Source organism: Mauremys reevesii, linkage group 9, assembly GCF_016161935.1.
Source record: "Mauremys reevesii isolate NIE-2019 linkage group 9, ASM1616193v1, whole genome shotgun sequence".
Lineage (NCBI taxonomy): Eukaryota > Metazoa > Chordata > Testudines > Geoemydidae > Mauremys > Mauremys reevesii.
The window spans coordinates 61598925-61616263 of NC_052631.1; the positions used below are offsets into that span (position 1 = coordinate 61598925).

At 50.0% G+C, this 17339-nt stretch overlaps 1 protein-coding gene across 9 annotated transcripts in view; it reads right to left on the reverse strand.

Annotated features, from left to right (window-relative positions):
* Positions 1–17339, reverse strand: part of ELF4 (E74 like ETS transcription factor 4) — a 46832-nt gene that overhangs the window by 17240 nt on the left and 12253 nt on the right. For 3 of the 9 annotated variants that reach the window (XM_039489815.1, XM_039489808.1, XM_039489810.1), the window contains exons 2-3: positions 16691–16782; positions 7362–7548 (exon numbers count right to left, since the gene is read on the reverse strand). The exons of 2 other annotated variants lie outside the window; for them this stretch is intronic. The gene's annotated coding sequence lies outside the window, so the exon portion shown is untranslated. The remainder of the gene's footprint in view (positions 1–7361; positions 7549–16690; positions 16783–17339) is intronic. 4 more of the 9 variants (XM_039489816.1, XM_039489811.1, XM_039489809.1 and 1 more) reach the window with 3 other exon arrangements.

A 17339-nucleotide genomic window follows, 5' to 3' on the forward strand; every position in this document is an offset into this window, starting at 1 on the left:
CAAATTGTGGTTTGAAGACCTCAAGCTGCAGAGAATCCTCCAGCAAGTGACCCGTGCCCCATGCTGCAGAGGAAGGCGAAAAACCTCCAGGGCCTCTGCCAATCTGCCCTGGAGGAAAATTCCTTCCTGACCCCAGATATGGAGATCAGTTAAACCCTGAGCATGTGGGCAAGACTCACCAGCCAGCACCCAGGAAAGAATTCTCTGTAGTAACTCAGATCCCATCCCATCTAATATCCCATCACAGACCACTGGGCATACTTGACACTGGACAGATGACTAGGGAGGAGTATAAAACTATTGCTAGAGTATGTCGGGGTGTAATCAGGAAGGCCAAGGCACAACTGGAGTTGCTGCTAGCAAGAGATGTGAAGGGTAACAAGAAGGGTTTTGACAGGTATGTTAGCAACAAGAAGAAGGTCAGGGAAAGTGTGGGATCCTTACTGAATGGGGGAGGCAACCTAGTGATAACATGATGTGGAAAAAGCTGAAGTACTCAATGCTTTTTTTGCCTCGGTCTTCACAGACAAGGTCAGCCCCCAGACTCCTGCACTGAGCAACACAGTATGGGGAGGAGGTGAGGAGCCCTCAGTGGTGAAAGAACAGGTTAAGGATTATTTAGAAAAGCTGGACATGCACAAGTCCATGGGTCCAGATCTAATGCATCCAAGAGTGCTGAGGGAGTTGGCTGATGTGATTGCAGAGCCATTGGCCATTATCTCTGAAAATTCGTGGCGATCGGGGGAGGTCCCGGACAATTGGAAAAAGGCAAATATAGTGCCCGTATTTAAAAAAGGGAAGAAAGAGAACCCAGGGAACTACAGACCAGTCAGCCTCACTTCAGTCCCCAGCAAAATCATGGAGCAGGTTCTCAAGGAATCCATTTTGAAGCACTTGGAGGAGAGGAAAGTGATCAGAAACAGTCAGCATGGATTCAGCAAGGGCAAGTCATGCCTGACCAACCTAATTTTCTTCTATGATGAGATAACTGGCTCTGTGGATATGGGGAAAGCGGTGGATGTGATATATCTTGACTTTAGCAAAGCTTTTGATATGGTCTCCTACAGTATTCTTGCCAGCAAGTTAAAGAAGTGTGGATTGGATGAATGGACTATAAAGTGGATAGAAAGCTGGCTAGATTGTTGGGCTCAACAGGTAGTGGTCAATGGCTCAATGTCTAGTTGGCATCCGGTATCAAGCAGAGTACCCCAGGGGTCGGTCCTGGGGCTAATTTTGTTCAACATCTTTATTAATTATCTGGATGATGGGATGGATTTCAACCTCAGCAAGTTTGCAGATGACACTAAGTTGGGGGGGAGAGGTAGATACGCTGGAGGGTAGGGATAGGGTCCAGAGTGACCTAGACAAATTGGAGGATTGAGCCAAAAGAAACCTGATGAGGTTCAACAAGGACAAGTGCAGAGTCCTGCATTTAGGAAGGAAGAATCCCATATACCGCTACAGGCTGAGGACCAATTGGCTAAGCAGCAGTTCTTCAGAAAAGACCTGGGGATTACAGTGGATGAGAAGCTGGATATGAGTCAGCAGTGTGCCCTTGTTGCCAAGAAGGCCAACAGCATATTGGGCTGCATTAGTAGGAGCATTGCCCGCAGATCGAGGGAAGTGATTATTCCCTTCTATTCGGCACTGGTGAGGCCACGCCTGGAGTATTGCATCCAGTTTTGGTCCCCCCCACTACAGAAGGGATGTGGACAAATTGGAGAGAGACTAGCGGAGGACAACGGGCATTATTAGGGGGCTGGGGCACATGATTTATGAAGAGAGGCTGAGGGAACTGGGGTTGTTTAATCTGCAGAAGAGAAGAGTGAGGGGGGATTTGACAGCAGCCTTCAACTACCTAAGGGGGGTTCCAAAGAGGATGGAGCTAGTCTGTTCTCAGTGGTGGCAGATGACAGAACAAGGAGTAATGGCCTCAACTTGCAGTGGTGGAGGTCTAGGCTGGATATTAGGAAACACTATTTCACTAGGAGGGTGGTGAAGCACCGGAATGGGTTACCTAGGGAGGTGGTGGATCTCCATCCTTAGAGGTTTTTAAGGCCTGGCTTGACAAAGCCCTGGCTGGGATGATTTAGTTGGTGTTGGTCCTGCTTTGAGCAGGAGATTGGACTAGATGACCTCCTGAGGTCTCTTTCAACCCTAATATTTTATGAATCTATGAAATAGGGTGATAAGAATTGGAACGTGTTCTGAGCAGCTCATGCCGGGGGCAGTGCATCACAAAACCAATCCCAATATTCAGGAAACATGGATTTCTTTACCCTAACTGCTTACTAGAGTCATTCGTCTTCCCTCTATTAATCAGTGCTAATTTCCTTGACTCTACTGCAGACAGGGGCGGCTCTAGGCACCAGCGGGCCAAGCGCCCGCTTGGGGCGGCATCCTGGGGAGGGCGTAATTTGGCTCCGGTGGAGCTCCCGCCGGCATGCCTGCGGCAGGTCCACCGGAGCCCGGGATGAGCGGACCTGCCGCAGTCATGCCTGCGGCGGGTCCCGTCTTCCCGCGGCTCCGGTTGAGCTCCCGCAGGCATGACTGCGGCAGGTCCGCTCGTCCGGGCTCCGGTGGACCTGCCGCAGGCATGCCGGCGGAGCTCCACGAGCAAATGCCGCCCTCCCCAGGATGCCGGAGCCGCGGGAAGAGGGGACCCGCCGCGGGACTGGGGAAGGGCGGCGCAGCGCTCCGCGCTGCTTGGGGCAGCCTACTTTGTAGAGCCGCCCCTGACTGCAGAGTCTGCAGGGGAATTGCAGCTCACTCTGCGCTCTTAAACCAGACATTTTCATCTCGGGGCTAGGCTCCCCCTAGGCCCCCTGCAGAGTGCAGGCAGAAAGCAAGGTGCCCCACACCCGTTCCCTGAGAGCTGCCAAGGCCAGGGCTCAAACACATGTGGGTGCCTCTCAGTTCAATGCCCACAGGTGCATTCCACTTGTAGGTGCAGCAGTTTGGCACCTCAGGGGACAAATTTTACTTTCTCTATTGCTTCCCCAAAGGGGCAGTGGGTGTCATGTCCAAACAGAGAGAAATCCTTGTGACCAAGATCAATTTGGGGAAGAGCTGAGCCCTTGTTTGAGCCCCAGGGGTGCGCAAAAATGGTAGAAGAACAAGATGATTTTGTAAAATGCTGGTTTTGGAGGGGATATAACACAGGAATCTTTTGTTCAAATAAACCCAAATGTGGATCTTAATCTGCCCCCCAGCATGAGGCATAACAAATTTCAAGCCAATCCAAGTCAGCATGTGGATTTTAGAGCACGTAGAGCCCATCTTTAAACAGGAAGTCATGCTCAGCCTTAGCAACAGCCCAGCTGGCACCCTGCTATAACACAAGGGAAGCAGTGTGGCCTAGTGGAGAAGGCACCAAACAAGTACACAGGACAGCTGAGTTCTAGTACCAGCTCTACCACCAGCCTGTTAGGTGATCTTGGGCATGTTACTGCACCCCTCTGTGCCTCAGTTTCCCCATCTGTAAAATGGGGATAAGGATGCTGCCCTGCTTTAAGAATAGGAGTACTTGTGGCACCTTAGAGACTAACAAATTTATTGTAGACCTGCTTTGTAAATCGCTTTGAGGTCTACAGATGAAAAGTGCTGTGTCAGAGCACGGTATTAGTATCTCTTGGCAATGAGACCAGGGAGCCTTGTTCCTAAGTGCATAGATTCAATAAAGCTGCTGAGTGCAGCTATTCCCATGTCTGTTCCATGCAGTCAAGGTTGAGCGCTATTGCATTGCCGGCAGGCCTGCAGTGTGCGGGGGGGGGTGCTAGGAGAGGCTGCCCAGACTGTGGTGGCTGAGCAGAGTTCTTTGTGTTCTGCATTTGCATGTTTGTACTCTCTGCTCCCAGGCACAAATAGAAACGCCAGCCTCAAAATAGATTCAATAGGAAACTGAAACCAAAATGCAGCAAACGTGTCACCTCACAGCCTCCTGCAGAGACAGCTCAAAGCTGGAGGGGACAGCTGAGCTAACAACCATCTCATGCAAAAGGAGGCGACTGGGGGCAGACCCTACCCCCTGCTGCAGCTCTGAGGCGAATCCCTGACAAACACAACACAGCAGGACAAATGGCAAAATGCATCCGGACTCCATAGAGTAGAAAAAAGCAGTTTTGTGCACCTCTGCCAAGTGCTGAGGGCGAGGCTTTACACATCAGCACAACCATGCCAGCTGCAAAGCAGGCACAGCATCTGAGGGCTGGGCGCTGAGCCTCGAGTGGAATGGAACGTTGAACTATTAGAATGGTTAGCCACTAGGTAGCACTGTGCTTGATACGGTATAGTGCCATGTATCTGAAACCCTCTTCTTAGGAGCTTTGCGTTATCCAAATCCCATCTGTCCTGCAGCATGCGAGGCATGTAAGACAGCAATACGCGCCCCCTGCAGCCCCTAGACACATGGTCAGCCAGGGTGGCCCTGTGTGCTGCCCCCGCCCTGAGGGCTGGATCCACAGCTCCCATTGGCCGGGAACCACAACCAATGGGACCTGCGGGGGCGGTGCCTGCGGGTGCAAGGGCAATGCGCGGAGCCTCCCTGGCCACCCTCGCAGCTCCCATTGGTCGCTGTTCCTGGCCAACGAGAGCTGCAGAGCCAGCACTTGGGGTGGGGGCAGCACGCAGAGCCTCCCTGGCCACCCATGCTTCTAGGGGCTGCAGGGACCTGGCGGCTGCTTCCCTGGAGATGTGGTAAGTGCCCCTGGGACCCTGCACCCCGAATCCTCTCTCACACCCCAATTCCCTCTCTTGCCCCCTCCTGCACCCCAAACCCCTCATAACCAGCTCCACCCCAGAGCCCCCCCAGCCAGAGCCCTCACCCCCTGCCCGAGTCTGGAGCCCCCTCTTTCACTCCAAACCCCTCATACCCGGCCCCACCCTAGAGTCCACACCCCAAGCTGGAGCCCTCCCGCACTCCAAACCCCTCGGCCCCAGTCCAGAGACCTCTCCTACACCCTGAACCCTGCATTTCTGGACCCATTCGGAGCCCACACCCCCAGCCCAGAGTCCATACCTGCCAACCACAACCCCCTGCCCCAGCTCAGAGCCTTCTCACGTACCCAAACCCATCATCCCCTGCCTGACCCCAGAGCCTTCACCCCCAACTAGAGCCCTCACCCCCCATCCTGCACCCCAACCCTCTTCCCCAGCCCGGTGAAAGTGAGTGAGGGTGGGTGAGAGCAAGCGACAGAGGGAGGGGGATGGAGCGAGAGGGCACAAGGCCTCAGAGAAGGGGTGGGGCAGGGCTGTGGGGCAAGAGCGTTCGGTTTTGTGGGATTAGAAAGTTGGCAACCCTAGAGGAGAGGAAGGGAGACATGCAAAGCATACCCTCTGCAGCTAGGGTTGCCAGGTGTCCGGTTTTCAATCAGAATGACTGGTCAAAAAGGGACCCTGGCGGATCCAGTCAGCACCACTAACTGAACCGCTAAAAGTCTGGTTGGCGGTGCAGTGAGGCTGAGGCGGCTCCTGGCATGTCCGGGAACTGCAGCCAATGGGAGCTGCGGGGGTGGCGCTTCCACTTAGGGGCCAGACATGCCAGCCACTTCCAGGAGCAGTGCGGAGCCAGGGCAGGCAGGGAGCCTGGCTTAGCCCTGCTGGGCCACTGACTGGGAGCTGCCTGAGGTAAGCGTCGCCCAACCACAGTCTGCACCCCGAATCCCCTGCCCCATGTTGGAACCCCCTCCTGCACCCTAACTCCCTCCCAGACCCCACACTCCAACCTGCACCCTGACCCTCCTGCCCAAGGTCGGTACCCCCTCCCGCACCCTAACTCCCTCCCAGACCCCGCACTCCAACCTGCACCTCGACCCTCCTGCCCCAGGTCAGAACCCCCTCCCGCACCCTAACTCCCTCCCACACCCCACACCCCTTCCTGCCCCCCAACCCCCTGCCCCAGCCCTGAGTCCCCTTGCACACCCAAACTCCCTCCCAGAGCCTGCACCCCACACCCTCTCCCACACTCCAACCCCCTGCCTCAGCCCTGAACCCACTCCCCTACTCCAAACCCCTTGGCCCCAGCCCAGAACCCCCTTCTGCACCCCCAACCCTTCAAACCGAGACCCAGCCCAGAGCCCTCATCCCCTCCTGCACCCTGAACCCCTCATTTCTGGCCCCAACCCCTCACCCACACCCCAGCTGGAGCCCTCACCCACTCCCACACTCCAACCCCCTGCCCCAGCCCAGTGAAAGTGAGTGAGGGTGGGAGAGTGTGAGTGACAGAGGGAGGGGGCTGGAGTGAGTGGGGGTGTGGCCTCAGAAGGGACAGGGCAGAGGATGGGGCAAGTTTTGTGCAATTAGAAAGTTGGCAGCCCTATCTGCAGTGTAGATCTCATGGGCGGGTGGGGGCAAGGAAGGGAGACACATGATACATGTCCTCTGCAGCATGCATTTCATGGCGGGGAGGGAACAAGGAAGGGATTTGGCTAATGCAGAGGTTCAGGTAACAGAGCAGAGACCCCAGCTAGAACTGCATGGAGGAGGAGAAGGACAAGCCCCCAGCCAGGGGGAGATCACCCTGCTGCTGAATGGCTCCTCCAGCAGCACAGGGAGCCCTCTGCAGCCCTGCTGTTATGGGAGTGAGTGAGCAGAGCTGTGTAACAGCAGAGCTGCAGAGGTTTCCTGTGCTGCTGCAGGATGGGTGACACCGATCCCTGCAGATACAAGGTGCAGGGAAGCCTGCAGTCCTGATGGGCAGAGCAGAGTCCTGGCCAGGGGTCTTTCCTCTGCCCCACCAGAAGCACAACTTCCCCTTTCACCTTGTGCTGGCAGGGATCAGGTGCCACTGGCTCTGCAGGGAGGGAGTCCTCTGCAGTCCTGCTGTCACAGGAATGAATGAGCAGGGTAGAGCAGAGACTCCTAGCCAGGAATGTGGGAAAGGCCACCCTATGGCCGAGTGGCTCCTGATCTCTTGATTAGCAGAACTCCCAATTAGCCAAATAAAATCAGTGTCCCCAGACTATTTGGACACCTGGAAGTGTATCGTATACCTTATGTGAGCACAGAACTGCCCTAGCTGGCAGTGCATTAAAGTCTCTTAAAGAGAGTACATCTTCAAGTATCTCTCGGGGGTGGAAGCTCTGTAACCAGTCACTATCTGATACATGACATGCATCAAAGGTAAAGGCAGCCTAGCCACTACCAGAGAACAGAAACAGAAGGAAAGCAGAACAATGGCTGTTCACCAACATGCCAGAGAACTTCAACTTCAGGGAACTTCAGCTTCAACAGACCTTCACAATGGACAGACTGGAAGCAGCATTTTGCAAGATTTCACATTGAAACCAAACTCCACAAGAACACTGGAGACATCCAGGTATGCTCAGTAAAGTATGTTACGGGGGAGCTGGCAGAGCATTTACCTTTACCAAAGACAGTCACGAAGATGACTGGGAAAGGGTTCTGGTTATGTTTGATGCACACCTTGCGCCTCAGAGAAATGTGGTTTATAAAAGGGCACGTTTTCACCACAGAATTCCACAACTGGGGAATCTCTTGAATCTTTTATCAGAGCTTCACATGCATTGGCTGAAAACTGTGATTTGGGGCCTGTAAAATAAGAAAATATTAAAGACAGATTGGTTATTGGCTTTACAGATGATAGTTGGTCACAGAAGTTACAATTAAAAACAGACATTACAATTAAAAACAGACACACAGCTATGCAAATAGCAAAGCAAACTACGAACTTGTGGCAGCAAAACAAACTTGACAAACCAGAAACTAGCTTAGAAGCAGCAAACACAAGCAGCTAGAAGTGCTAGAGGTCATTATCATAAAACCCCTGAGGCAAGGAGGGACAAATTCCAGGCTAACTACAAAGACTTTCAGACTAAATGCACAAAGTATGAGAAAATTCATAGCCCAAGAGATGTATGTCTAGCCAAAGGTGCAAAATGTCATAAATGCATAAAATATGGACATTTTGCGGCTGTTCCCCATACTAAGGGAGTCAGGGAGTTGATTCATATTACAGCCAGTCAAGGAGATATTGTTCCTGGGCTCTATCATGTGTGATGAACAGAGCCTACCTGGAGAGTGAAACTAAATATTCATGGCAAGATTATTGACTTTAAAATTGAATCAGGAGCGCATGTCACAGTCATCTGAGAATGAACTTCCAATCACCTTCAACTCCTCCCAGAACTGAAGTCACCTGACACAGTTCTGACTAGCCCTGGAGATATTCTGAACTGCATGGGCTAGTTCACCACAGAAACAACTTACAAGATGAAAGCTTTACATTCTGAGTGCATGTGATCAAAGGATCAAAGACCAACAACCTTCTCAGCCACAGTATGGCAACCAGGATGAAGAACTCAACGGAGTTCTTCAATATTTGATGATATTGGACTTCTGAAATTAGATCCAGTACAAATAACCTTCGGAGACAATGCTGAACCATAGAGTGGACTATTTTTCCAGCTATGTAGAAATAATGTACATGAAATACAAAATGTGTTGCAATGGTATCAAAAAACTGAAGCGTACTTTTACTCACTTCAGTATTCCAGAACAACTAGTGACAGTCAATGGAGCACAATTCACTGCAGCAGAATTTGTCATTCCAAATGAAATGTCATTTTGATTGTATTACTAGCAGCCCACATTACCCGCAAGTGAATGGAGTGGCTGAGAGAGCTGTACAGACTGCCAAGAAAATCCTACTGCAGGACGATCCATTCCTTGCTCTTCTGATATCAGCTACTGGATATAGTCCAGCACAACTCCTACTGGGGCGACAACTCAGAACTATGGCACTGACTTCGGAAAAAGCCCTAGCTGCAAAGTGCCCAGACATGAAGAGAGTAGCCGCATCAGCTAAAAGGGCAACAAGAGTTTCTGAACACTTTTACAACACGTCACTCAGCAACCTGCCAAGTCTAGAACCTGGTGACCATGTTCGTGTCAAACTAGAAGGAGAAAAAAGACAGACAAGTCCAGCTGTCATAAAGAAAAATAATCACTCAGATTATGTGTGATTGAGACCAACAGTGAAGAGTTCAACAGAAACCGTTGACATCTACGGTTTGTTCCTCCTAAAGAACCATCAACAGAGCAAACGCTACCGATGGTGGGTACAGAACAAGAAAAGAAGACTCAAAGATTCCAAATGGACCAGAGCCAGTCGTTACAACTAATGGACAGACAGAGGACCAAGTTGTTATTCGTTCAGATCTTGTCATTAGAAAACCCGTATGATTCAGAGACACTTAGACTGATACCTCCTGAACTTCAAAGCCAGCGAGAGAGTGTAAATTTTTGAAAATGGTGGGGATGTAGAACTTAAAGGGGAAGATGAAAGGGTATGTTTAACTGTGGCGCTGTGTGTCATACCTGAGCAGAGAACAGCCAGAGTAGGCAGTCCATTCAAGTTTCTTAAAGAGAACACGTCTTTATTTCTCTCTCTGGGGTGGAATGTCTGTAACCAGTCCACATCATGACACCAAGCACACCTGTGTAAGCAGGTAAGCCAGTACTCACAGCATGCTCCCTCCAGAGGCCTTCAGCTGTGACATGCTGAGCTTTGTCCCCTTGGGAAATTCACAAAGCCTAAAGAGCCCCAGGCCCAGCTGTCTGGAGCACTCACCCCCTATGATGCCCGCATGCTTCTCTTAGGAGTCTCTTGCACACACACCTGTTGCACATTATACACCAGTATTACATAAAAACACCGCTACTGACCCCTGTTCAGCCCTCGTGGTGCACGTGCCCTGAGCCCCCTGCTCAGCCCTTGTGGTGCACGCACCTTGAGCCCCCTGCACAAGCCCTGAGGCCCCTGCACACACCACTGTCCATTGATATGTCTTTATTTTTAATAGATTCCTGATTTTCCAGCTTGCTTTTCCTTGCGGGATCTGTGCCCCACAGCTCCAACACTATGGCTGAGAGGAGCCCGGGAGGAGAGCTGATGCTGTGCAGTGCAGGCTGGCATTGCAGGGTTCCTCTCCTGTTGGAAATGTAAGTGCAGTCCCCAAGTCTCTGCTGTAAGAGTGTTTAGGGCAACTTGGCACTGCCCCCAGCACTCTGCTGCCTGCACCCCGTGCAACAGAAATCACCAGGGCACCCAACACGCAGACCCGAGAGACAATGGCAGGGCCTGCCAGACAGGCCTCAGCTGTGCTGGTAGGGCCCAAGCTTGGCATTTGGCTCCATTTAATAGAAGTCAAAGCTCTGTGGGCCCTGAGCAGGGAGCAGGGACTGCACAGGTCAGGTTCTACCACACTTCCATTCTAAGCCCGCTCTCACCAGGTCTCCTGGGACACTTCAGGGCCTGCAGATCCTGGGGGTCCCTTGGGAAAGCGCCATTCACTGACAAGCTGGGTTTCGAGTTCTAGAGCTTGAAAAATGGCAGTGTCTCTTTCTGGGAATGGCTCTACCACAAAGCCTGGAAATGGCTGGGAACAAACTTCACTGACCCTGCAGGGGCCTCACTCAGCACTTCTGGAGCCACTAGTCCCATCCATGTGAAAACCATTGTCTCTTCCAAACCTCACGTGACCCATGTGCAGCACCTGGCTGCAGCTCATTTCTAGGGCAGTGCCATTCCTTAGCCCGCTCAGCAACATTTCTTCATGTTCTTTAGAAAGCTGCCAGTAGGGGGCGGCAGTTCTGCATGACCCACACCTCGGGAGCTGTGTCAATCAGAGCTCATGGGTGGGGTTAGAAACACAGAAGTGACACTTGCTCTGTGCTATACCCCATGGAACAACTTCAACAGGGAGAGACCTGCCCCCGAATAATCCATTGGGCAGGGGGCTCACCTAGGAGACAGGAGACCTAAGTTCCTCTCCCTGCTCTGACTCAGGCAGACTGGGAATTTGAATCTGGGTCTCCCACATCCCAGCATGGCCTGCAGAGGGGCTTGGTGCAGGGGCTGATTCTGTAGGTGTGCTCCAAGGACGCCTCCGTGCTACTGGCCAGCTAGGTGGAGGAGCCTCTAGTTTGAGGATCCCACCAGGGCTTAGACACTGGGCAGCTCAGTGGCAGCAGAATTTAGGTAGCCACCAACAGAAACGTAGGTGCCATGGGAATTTACACACCTCTAGGGCAAAGCAGCAGCTGAGCAGGGATTGTGAGGATCTACATTTGGACTTAGGCACCTAACATGGCAATTAGGCCCCTAAATCCTTTTGTGGATCTAGATTTGGTGGCAGAACAGTGGTGTGAGACCAGGAGAGGGGCTTGCAGCTGTTCCCCGCCGTGCCTTTAGCCAAAGTGTTACAAAGAGTCTTTTCCATCAGAGAATCAGACTGAAAAAATTATCAGTGAGCACTACTTTGGGACACTGCTGTAATAAAGATGTGCCTAGGCCACACCGCAGGAACGACAATTATTTTGTGTGACTGAGCATCAGAATACCTAGCTCTTCGGTGGTTGGGAGGAGGGGCAGAGTTAATGCTGATATAGGAATTTTAACTTCAACAATCTAATGGTTTCCTATATAGAATGTTTGGATTGTGTTGCGATTTTTTCTGAGGGAAATAGTTGTCCCGCCTAACTGACAGTATTTGTCTCTGAATAGTTTTCAGTTTTAAAAAGCCAAAACAGTGGGGCTTCTGTTCCACTCTCCCAAGCAGGAAGCCTCCCCTTGAGATTCAGTGGCATGTTCATTTTCTTGATTTCATCTCCTTGCTCCTAACTCTGGCACCTACTTACTGTAGTGATGGGTCTATTAGAAACACTACTGCCCAATTGCCTTGTATTGCTTTCTTCTCCGCGTTGATAGCCTTTGGGTAGCCAGGTTGAATTTGCTTAGTCTCTCTGCACAGATCAGAGAAACTAGGAGTTTGTCACCCTTGCATTCCCACTAATTCGCATGGGTTGGTTTCTGGTTCTGAGAGGGGCAGTGACACCCCAGCTGGGACTCTGGCCACCCTGCTCCACGGTAGGCAGTCTCTGTGTTCAGCATGCAGCCTAGAACCACAGTGATCTACCTTGGCACCCACACCCACACCATGGATTTGTGTCCAGCTCTCCTGCCACTCCTGTTCCCCCCTTTTCTGCCCTGCTGAATAGCTGGGTCTCAGGTTACTTTTCTCCCAGGCGGATGGTAACAAGTTGCATTTGTCTTGGATCAAGCATTTAAAACACATGTTGTGAGGAGTGGGTGCTACAAGAGATGAGGGCTGGGCCTTTCACCTCCACAGGGCCAGTTCAACTCAGCCTGGCTCAGGGGCAGCTCAGAGATGGGGTAAGGGCCTTTCACTTCTAGGTCAGCCATTCAGGGGCCTGATTCAGGGACCTAGGCTGGTGCAGGGGGCTATTCTCCCATCCTGTGAAGGGCTCTACCTCTGACCATTGTTCTTTACAGCTCTTCAAGACAACCTCACATGTACCATTGTTATATGCAGGAGATCCATGCCCCCAGCCCATCTCTCATGTCAGGGACATGCATTAATGGAGGGAAGGGCTGGAAGCTCCATGGCTGGGTTTAAAAGATGGTTTACACGAGAGACACTAGCAAATGTACCGTGAAGAGCAATGCTGCCTTGGCCCCTGGAGAATGGGCTGGATGTCTCCCTAGACAAGGGCTTTTTCAGCTCTAATTTCAATTATTCTGGGTCGCGCTGGCTCTACTGTTTTTACCACCCCAAGCAGCACGCCGAATTGCCGCCGTTAGGGCAGCACACGTGTTTCCACGGCGGTGGCAATTCGGAGGCAGCTTCTGTCTTCAACCGGAAGACAGAAGCTGCGCTGCTGTGGACAGCTGAACATAGAAGCTGCCACTGAATTGCCGCCGAATTGCCACCACCGCAGAAACTCACGTGCTGCCCTAACGGCACACGGACTGCCCCCGCCGTGCGCGGCGGCAATTTGGCGCGCTGCTTGAGGGCAAAACAACAGGGACTGCCGCCCCTTGCAGATTGCCGCCCCAAGCACCTGCTTAGGATGCTGGTGCCTGGAGCCGGCCCTGATTCTGGGGGCTTGCCCTGACCACTCTTGGGACTGAACTCATCCTTGGGGGGCAGGATGCAAAGTGCCTGGCAGGACATTACATCGCTGCTGCAGAAGGGGTCCCAGAGGCTGTGCAGCTGTTTGAGTGTAGCCCTAAGGCATCCAAGCACCAAGCCAACCCATTGCTTCTGTCAGTGGTGGGCATGACCGTGTATGAAGTTCTGTGGCTGGCCTCCAGCTCACAGCACTCACCTATGCCTCAGCTGCGGGACGTCTGCCCTGCTGACCACACACACGATGGCAAACTCCTTACGATCGTGCACTGTGTTCCTGTTGGGGAGCTTTCAGACAGGGTTGTGCAGACCAGGCAGGAAGAGGCTCAGAAAGAGGCTCAGCCACAGCCCTTTCCTCCTGCACAGCATGTGTTGTGCAAGCTCCACTTCTTGTGTGGGAGAGGAGGGCCTGTGCAATGAAATCCCCATTTGGGGGGCCAGACTGTCTCTCAGCTGGGAGAACTCCCAGCAGATCTCACTCCAGAACATGCGGCATGCGTAGGGCCATGGTAACTTTACAGATTGTCAGTGGTAGATGGGCTGGGGGGGTGGGGGAACGACACGTGGCTGTTTCTCACAGAAACATGTGGCTCTTCCATCCACTGAGTCCTGGATGTAACACAGCAGTGAGATCTCTGCATGGGGCACCCTCGCACCCCAAGAATCCTCCCTGCTTTGGGAACAGCTCTTCCAGCCTGGGTGTCAAACCCCCTCCCCAGCCTGGGAGAAACCTCCCATTTCAGAGCATACATTGACCAACCCCAAATTAACTTTGCCACTGTCTGTACCTGAGACATGTGAGATGTGCATCTAAGGCAGTAGAAAAGTGTGCATCTAAAATAATCTGTGCCCCTGTAATTACAGACTGTACTATACTGCGTACACAGAGTAAGGTTGTGTGTTCAACCTTAACTTTGGTATCTCCTGATTTCTGAGCACCCAGCTGTACAACCTTAAATCTTATAGTGTGAGATCCTGGCCTCATTGAAGTCAATGGAAACCCCCCATGGACTTCCAAAAGGTCAGGAATTCACCTAGAGATTTTAAGGCCACAAGGGCCCATTATGATCATCTAGTCGGACTTGTCTATCACAGGCTAGAGAAGTACACCAAGGGATTCCTGCAACAAGCCCCTCACTTTGGGTTGAACTAGAGCAGAGCTTTCAGAAAGAGACACTCAGGCTTGATGACAAGACTTCAAGTGATGGAAGATCTACCACATCTTTAGAATCAGAGGGGTAGCCGTGTTAGTCTGGTTCTGTAGAAGCAGCAAAGAATCCTGTGGCACCTTATAGACTAACAGACGTTTTGCAGCATGAGCTTTCGTGGGTGAATACCCACTTCTTCGGATGCAAGCAGTGCTTTTCTCTAAGGAAAAGGATAAATGGACACAAATCAGACATTAGGAATGGCAATATACAAAAACCTGTAGGAGAACACTTCAACCTCCCTGGCCACACAATAGCAGATTTTAAGGTGGCCATCCTACAGCAAAAAAACTTTAGGACCAGACTTCAAAGAGAAACTAAGAAGTGGGTATTCACCCACGAAAGCTCATGCTGCAAAACGTCTGTTAGTCTATAAGGTGCCACAGGATTCTTTGTTGCTGAGCTCCAGTTCATCTGTAAATTTAACACCATCAGCTCAGGACTAAACAAAGACTGTGAATGGCTTGCCAATTACAGAACCAGTTTCTCCTCCCTTGGTTTTCACACCTCAGCTGCTGGAACAGGGCCTTATCCTCCCTGATTGATCTAACCTCGTTATCTCTAGCTTGCTTCTTGCTTGCTTATATATACACCTGCCCCTGGAAATTTCCACTGCTTGCATCCGAAGAAGTGGGTATTCACCCACGAAAGCTCATGCTGCAAAACGTCTGTTAGTCTATAAGGTGCCACAGGATTCTTTGCTGCTTCCACATCTTTAGATGAAAAAAAACAGGAGTACTTGTGGCACCTTAAAGACTAACAAATTTATTTAAGCATGAGCTTTCGTGAGCTGCAGCTCACTTCTTCGGATGCATAGAATGGAACACACAGACAGGGGATATTTATACATACAGAAAACATGAAAAGGTGGAAGTATGCATACCAACAGGCAGAGTCTAATCAATTGAGATGAGCTATCCTTAGCAGGAGGAAAAAAACTTTTTGAAGTGATAATTAAGATGGCCCATAGAAGGTGTGAGGAGAACTTAACATAGGGAAATAGATTCAATTGGTGTAATGACCCAACCATTCCCAGTCTTTGTTTAGGCCACAGTTAATAGTATCTAGTTTGCATATTAATTCAAGTTCAGCAGTTTCTCTTTGGAGTCTGTTTTTGAAGTTTTTTTGTTGCAAAATTGCCACCTTCAAGTCTGTCACTGAGTGGTTAGAGAGGTTGAAGTGTTCTCCCACTGGTTTTTGAATGTTATGATTCCTGATGTCAGATTTGTGTCCATTTATTCTTTTGCGTAGAGACTGTCCGGTTTGGCCAATGTACATGGCAGAGAGGCATTGCTGGCACATGATGGCATATATCACGTTGGTAGATGTGCAGGTGTACGAGCCCCTGATGGCGTGTCTGATGTGATTAGGTCCTATGATGGTGTCACTTGAATGGATATGTGGACAGAGCTGGCATCGGGCTTTGTTGCAAGGATAGGTTCCTGGGTTAGTGTTTATGTTGTATGGTGTGCGGTTGCTGGTGAGTATTTGCTTCAGGTTGGGAGGCTGTCTATAAGCGAGGACTGGCTTGTCTCCCAAGATCTGTGAGAGTGAGGGATCATCTTTAAGGATAGGTTGTAAATCTTTGATGATGCGCTGGAGAGGTTTTAGTTGGGGGCTGTAGGTGATGGCTAGTGGTGTTCTGTTATTTTCTTTTTTAGGCCTGTCCTTTAGTAGGTGGCTTCTGGGTACTCTTCTGGCTCTGTCAATCTGTTTTTTCACTTCAGCAGGTGGGTATTGTAGGTTTAAGAATGCTTGATAGAGATCTTGTAGGTGTTTATCTCTGTCTGAGGGATTGGAGCAAATACGGTTGTATCTTAGAGCTTGGCTGTAGACAATGGATCGTGTGGTGTGTCCGGGATGGAAGCTGGAGGCATGTAAGTAAGTATAGCAGTCAGTGGGTTTCTGGTATAGGGTGGTATTTATGTGACCATCGTTTATTAGCACAGTAGTGTCTAGGAAATGGACCGCTTGTGTGGATTGGTCTAGGCTGAGGTTGATGGTGGGATGGAAATTGTTAAAATCTCGGTGGAATTTAACAATTTAACATGCATACTTCCACCTTTTCATGTTCTCTGTATGTATAAATATCCCCTGTCTGTGTGTTCCATTCTATGCATCCGAAGAAGTGAGCTGCAGCTCATGAAAGCTCATGCTAAAATAAATTTGTTAGTCTTTAAGGTGCCACAAGTACTCCTGTTTTTTTTGCGGATACAGACTAACACGGCTGCTACTCTGAAACCTATCTTTAGATGAGTTGTTCCAGTGGTTGATTACTCTTATTGTTAAACATTTGCTGTGCCCCATTCTAGTCTGAATCTTACTAGCATCAGTTTGCAGCCACTGGATCTTATTCTGCCTTTGTCTGTTACATTAAAGAGTCCTCTGCTTTCAGAGATCTCCTCCATATTTAGATACTTATGGATCAGGATCAATGTCAGGCTAACTCATCTGTAGTTACCCAGATCATCCCATTTACCCTGTTTACATACAGGCATGACATTAACTTTGTTCCAGTCCTCTGGCACTTACCAATATTCCAAGAATTGTTAAATATCACTATCGATGTCTCAGATGCTCCTTTGCCAATTCTTTTAAAACTCTTGCGTGTAAGTTATCTGATCCTGCAGATTAAAAAATGTTTTAAGTTCAGTAGTTGCTGTTTAACATCCTGCCTAGTTGCAATTGGAATGGAAAGTATTTCATTGTCACTGTAAAGTGTACATCATCTTGCTTCTTTCTATAGACAGAACTATTTATTGAACTCTTCTGCCTTTTCTGCACCATTAGTGACGATTTTAATGACCTTGTCCAGTACCAGTTCTGTAGCGTTTCTTTTGTTCCTGATGGATTCCAGAAATTCTTTCTTATTGTCCTTCAACCCACTGGCTATAGATTTTTCATTGATTCCTTTGGCTTTCTTTGTCAAGTGTCTGCATTTCCTAACTGCTGTTTTGTACTCATTGCTATCAGAGTCCTCATTTTTCCATTTCTTGTATTTTATTTGTATTTGTTATTTTTGCTTTCACTTTCTTTCTTAATGAGGACTTTTTTTTAATGGAAGAGGCTTTATGTGATAGCAGAATTGTGATCTCTTGGGGCATCTAAAAATTGTTTTATACAATTCCTAATTATAATTCATATTGTTTTGTCTAATATTTCCCCTCACACTTGCGTGACA